Source organism: Micropterus dolomieu, unplaced genomic scaffold (genome assembly GCF_021292245.1).
Source record: "Micropterus dolomieu isolate WLL.071019.BEF.003 ecotype Adirondacks unplaced genomic scaffold, ASM2129224v1 contig_14053, whole genome shotgun sequence".
Lineage (NCBI taxonomy): Eukaryota > Metazoa > Chordata > Actinopteri > Centrarchiformes > Centrarchidae > Micropterus > Micropterus dolomieu.
The window spans coordinates 1-6,138 of record NW_025743039.1 but is presented as its reverse complement, the minus strand read 5'-3'; the positions used below and the strand labels follow the sequence as shown (position 1 = coordinate 6,138).

Below are 6,138 nucleotides of genomic sequence, written 5' to 3'. Positions count from 1 at the left end.
AAACTGAATTTACCATACAGAATTGAATACGAGTGCACTCCAGATTTAGCTGCAGCCAGCTGACCGTGTGCTTCTCCCTATACCGCAGTTCTGTGTCCATGCATGCAGCAAACTGAAAGCACTGTCTGTCGGAGCGTCTACGTGAAAAGAGAAGGAAGACATTGCTGGTAGTATTGTCTTCAGAGTTGTTAAACACCTCAGCGCACTGAAGGAAGTCATCTGACTGTGTGAGGGGCAAGATCGTTGATGTCTGCAGGCAGAGTAGGAGCTCTCCTGTCTGACTGGTCCACCAATGGCAGAGAAGATGACCCCTTGAGACACAGCCCCTCCTCATTTGCATAATGAGGCAGAAATGCATACAGAAATTTAAAAAGGACAGGCAGAAATAAATACCATGGGTGAAAATAAATAAGGTAAATAAATACAAAGGAAGAATAAAACAGACAAAAATATTAAAACACACACATAAATAAATATATTTAAAAAATTTGTAATAATATGATAATAATAATATGTTTTGTTCATAGTGTGTATATTAGTGTTGTCTATTCTGTAGTTTGTGTCTGATTTTATTTTATTATTATTATATTATTATTTTATTATTGTACAAGTAAGCACATCGTGAGCAATGTACAATCTTGAGTCAAATTCCTCGTATGTGTACACATACCTGGCAATAAAACTGATTCTGATTCTCACGGCTCTCTAATCACAGCCAGGCTTCCATGTTTAAGAACATCAGTAAGGCCCTCAAAGATGGCTGCAATCCCCAGATAGTCTCACATAAACAAAGTGAACTTTGCTTCCTTGAACTTGTAGAAGTGAAGCAGCTTAGTGATGTAGTCCCTTTTCCATCTGCAGAAAGTGTCTGGAGAACAGATGAGGACATTACTACAGCTCTAATAAAGTGCTTCATTTCATGTTACTTCTTCCCCGACACAGCTTACAGGATACTCTATACTGCACATGGAAAGGAAGTAGAACATCTTTGAATATTCTTTCTTATTAATATGTGTTACCTTTTTACAATATTCAAGACATTCACGCATTCAGTTCACTTCCTTCCTTCTTGGCTTGGCTTTTTCTTGGGCTGGCTCCATCTGTCCACGTCTCGCTCTGAGACCAACACTAGCCAATAAAAAGCAGAGAAAAGAAACAGCTGTCAGTGCTACATACTCTGTGGAAAGGGCGCTTGGAACTGGAATCTAAAGTTCTCCGTTCACAGCTATTGTTCCCTGCATGAGCGTGACTTACCTGCTGCCTCTCTGATGGCAGATGAGACGTCTTCTTCAGCCAGAATTGATATTTTCTCTGCAGGAGCTGCACCTCTGTAAAGACAGTTTGTGTGTCGTCAGCTTATTAAAGCACCAGGACAGAATGTTGTTATACAGCAGCAGACAAACCTCTCAGTCCAGAATGCAGAAGGGCATCAGTCAACAGGTCCAGGCGCTGCCAGGGACTCGTCTCCTTTAGGACTCTGGCAAATGTTCGGACGAAAGACCGCAGCCTTTTCTGTTCCTCCCCCGTCTGTGAGCCCAAACCCATCGAGTCGTCTGCTGCTGGACTTGATCTGTGATTACAGCAAAGTGGTACGATATCACACACACTGACGCATTACAGCACACAACATGTGAATGATGAAACACCATACTGAGGAAAAGTGAAACAAACATCCAGTCTCCGTTATCATTTTAAATACTCAATAAAGGTTCTTAAAATGATCCAAACCCTTTTCAGAGTGAGGATGGTGGTAAAGTCAGGCTTATTTTCTGAAGAGCTCCAATCAAACAGGGGAATTATCATCATGGAAGACTGAGTCAATAGTCATAGACGTCCCTGCTGTGGTGTAGCCTTACTGTTCTCCTCGGATCATGTCCACAAACATTAGGGGCGTTTCATGACGACGAGAGGCTCCAAACACTCCTGTAACATCGACTTTCTTCTCTTGTTGTGACCTCAGCACATTGCCAGCCTTGAAGATTTAAGGAAATGACATTTCTGGGAAGAATAATGCTCTTTTTCTAGTTAAAGCCAACATTTTATGGACTCAGCTGCACCTGTGATGAACCTGCTGAGGCTTTGAGCTGTCAGGATGTGACAGCAGGTATTCTTCTACATCCTTTTCATCAACAAACATGCGGGTTCCACGCAAAAACCTCAACCACACTCGTCCCGGAGCTTTGCTTCCTCACAAGGCCAAAGTATCTCCATCTGCCCGGGAAACAAACTCAGTAATCCTGGTTTTGTATCTGGTGCTACAAAAAAAGAGTTTAGGGCAGAAACAGCCATGGAATAAATAACTGAAAGATACACAAGGTCCCACATTCATCCTCAAACAGGCTTCAAAAATGCAGAGCACTGGGTTGATACACTTACTGTTTTATTACAATACTTTCTACAATAATGAAGTGATTTTGCAGAGTTCAATTCAAAGCCATCAGTTCATGGAAACTGCAGTTCTGGTTAATCAAACAGGAAGCAGCCTGACACTAGAAGCAACCTTTGGACCTGGTGGGCATGTGGTGCCATCATCAAACTGGGACATGGATTCTCCTACCAGGGCTCTGTGGAGCGTGTTAACCTGCGATATAAGCAGCAGTGAGAGAAAACATTTTTCAGACACTCAGATCTCCTGCAGAAGGTCAAGGTGAAGGTGCTTTACACACAAGCTGTAGAATTCAATATGGCTTCATGTTCATCAAACTCAAGAAGACACCAACAGTTAATGCTACATAGTGCTAAAACACTTAGAACGATCTAATGAATCCATTTCAAATGTATGAAGTTTGCACGTCTGTATGTATGAATGCATGCTATTGTTCTTCCATTCCACTTATCAGGAAGGTGCAGTGAATTTCTGAGTCCTCTTAAGACAAGCCTCAGAAAAGACTGCAGTGGTGCTGCACTCCAAGCACCTCTAATCAGCATGTTGTAGGCAAAAGTGACTGGTGCCGAACATTCAGAGGACACCGTCAGCACGTCATCCTCGACTGCATCCCAGGCATAAAGCTCTCTCTTCTTTGCCTCACTGTACGCAGTCTCAGAACATGAACTTCTGCTCAGATCCACATCATTAGGTTCAGTCTGTTGAGGGGTAACAGTGGAAGGGTCCGAAGGGTCTGTCTGTTCGGGGCCGGGCTGGGGAGGACCTTGACTTCCTCACCACCTTAATCTTGACGCTCCTGAAGCGTGCGCTCTTTACTGTTTGTCCCATTTCTGAAATCAAAATATTCGGCACTTAGTGGAAAAGTGAACCCCTACTTCTTATTACAGCCTCAAAGACATTAACACATCAGTGAACATGAGATGCTGACGAGGGATCTATTTATGCACCTTAGATAGTTTAATAAATTCTCACTCTCTCTATGCAGCTTGGCCCAAAACCTAATTTTGGATTGTTCAGAGACAGAGTGCATGGTAAGAAATAAGAAAATATAACTATTAACTTACCACACATGAGCTGGAAGTGAGAGAGACACCACAGCCCTAATATCAGCACATACTGCAAGTAAACGAGCTAAGGTATTTCTAATAAACTGGCAAGGTTCCTCTTCTGTATGAATGTGAGTATGACTGTAAGCTTCTAGCTAACACTCACAGGTGACCTGTGCAGCCCGATTGAGCTCGCCCCTCATGAACTTATTTTACATTCTAGTTTCCAAAGAGACCAAACATGTCAGGTTGAATTAGTAACATGTAAAGTTATTTAAAATGATTCTCTGGACTTTCCATTGCATGTAGCCTAACGTTAATGCTACCGGTGCAGCCATAAAGAAATACGTTTTGGGTTTGAATATTTTACTCAATATGAGTGAAATAGCTTCAGTGAAGAGCAGATATAGATTAGAAGCTATGCAACATGTCTAACTTACAATCTTACAGTGTGGAAAATGGCATTTTTACAGGCTAACATTGAAGCTAATTTAATTTACCAGTTAAAAGCAGTCACATGCTAATAATTAGTAATGCTAACGTAAGCGTACATGCTAATAATATAAAGCAAACGCAATAGCAAAACTGTTATTTCTTGTCAGCACTCGTGTCACACAACCTTAAATCTATTTTTTCTGTATTATTTTCACATATAGTGGGTATGCGCATGATGTCACAGAACACAGTGTGAGTGGCAGAAATACGAGCAGCAATCTTTACTTGAATCAGCTAAAACACAAAACATCGAAAATGGGAAAGAGCTGGACCGCTGGCGCTTCGGTAAGCAGTTAGGATCACCGTCAAGTCCGAATTTGAGCAAATAATCACTTGTTTTACTCCTGGTTTGCTAAACGCAGCCATGGTAACAGATGTTTTGCCACTCAGACCAGCATGTTCCGGAAGAGGAAGTGACATCAACGCCTACCCTCTATTGGCTAATTAATCACCATTAAAACGGCCGCCTTTTAAATGGTCTGACCTGAAAATAGCGGTGAGCTGGATTCCTGTTGGACAGGATCTGGAGTCTTCTCTTCTAATAGTATCGCTGATTAACCATGTGAATGGATGATAACAGCCTTCTGAACCTACCAGTAGGTGCAGCGGGGCCCTTCTGACCCATATCTATGGGGCCGATAACGCCCATTCAATCGAGTGCTAACATTGGAAGTGGGTGATATATGGCATATTATAACAGGCATTTACAATCATGTGTTGTTTTCTATCTCACCATGGTCCACTCAGCTCTCCTGACCTTCAGCATCACTGCTCTAATAAAATACATGTTTACTATGAAGATTAGTGTCAGGGCTGGAAATTAAAACCTTTTCAACCTTTCATTTTAACCACGCCTGCTTCAATCTATCTTTGGTCCCTTCTACTCCAAAATGGATATTCATACAAGCCCCACTAATAGAATTAACTAAAATAAAATCCCCCCACCCCCCAAACATAAGTAACTTACGTTGATTTTATTTATACACACACCACTAATATATTTAAATTACATTAATATCACCCCCCCACCCTAAAAAAATTGTTTAAGTAGCCTATGTTATTCAAATCCAACAAGTTTGGATGAAATGGCATTAAGGGAACGTATTTTAAAATACATTAATAGGCTGCCTCTGTTTATATTGTGTGCTGCTAACCTTATCCATCGCCAGTATCAGAATGTGTTTGTTCATTTGTTAACTGTTAATGTCCCTAAATCTTCTAATTTAATGGGGAAATCCACTAACATGCTTTAATGCACATGTTAACTTTATTCAGTTGTGCCGATCATTTATAATCACATTTATTTTACACGTCTTACCTGATAAACGTGCGTCCCAAATAGCATTTTCAAATGCAGCTCCGCTGCGCTGCAAGCATTTGCTGCTAACTTCCGGGAACCTTTCAGACGCTCCATGACCCGCCATTGCTGTAAAAAACTGGTCCATTAGAGTGAACAGAGATGAAGCGACTCTTTATAGGGCTCTTCACAGGAAATACTGACAGTTTTAACAAATATGTGTAACCAGGTGATATAATCAAACCTTAAATATACAAGAGATTCAAGTTACAAAACCTCTATTTGCACAATTTTCTGCTGTAGCGAGAGTGCTGCAGGTGTTGATTTTAGACAGCAGAGGGCATAGCGTTGCTGACTCAAACAGCCGCGTGCTTGCCGAGAGGTCAAGGGGCGCCGGGAAAATACAGGAAGTAAACTGCGCTATTTTGCATGGACTGGCTGCTGCTATTATCGGTGAGAACATTTATTAATAATGTTATGTTCTTGTGAGTTATTACGCACAATATGCTAATGTATTGGTCTAGTGGTGTATGATGTATGTATTAAATTCCACATTGTATGCAATTGTTGCGTATAGGATAGCCGATGCTTGTGGAAGAAACCCAACGTGTGGGCCACGAGAGCTCGTTATCCGTGAGTTAGGTATGAAACGGAAGTTAACTAATGAATGTTTTTTTTATTTGTATAATTAATGTATCTATGTGTGTGTAACCGAGCGGTTATAAGTTCGCCTACACGTTTGATGTGACTACCAAAATAACAACACGGAGGTTCCGTTGTCTGAACCAAGACGGGACATCTTTATTATTCTTTTTTTTTCGTCTCTTGCACATTGTTGAACCCGAAACAGCATCACAACTTCCGTTTCTCCCCCACTTCAAAATAAAAGCCTCTACTCCACAAAGTAGCTTACA

The 6,138-nt window shown here is 41.2% G+C and overlaps 1 long non-coding RNA gene across 1 annotated transcript; it reads right to left on the bottom strand.

Annotated features, from left to right (window-relative positions):
* Window positions 1-2,433: 2,433 nt before the first annotated feature.
* On the bottom strand, window positions 2,434-5,714 carry LOC123966708. Its single transcript, XR_006824052.1, has 3 exons — window positions 5,246-5,714; window positions 2,916-3,216; window positions 2,434-2,581 (listed from the first exon to the last, which is right to left on the bottom strand). It is a non-coding gene; the product is annotated as an uncharacterized LOC123966708 (long non-coding RNA).
* Window positions 5,715-6,138: the final 424 nt, after the last annotated feature.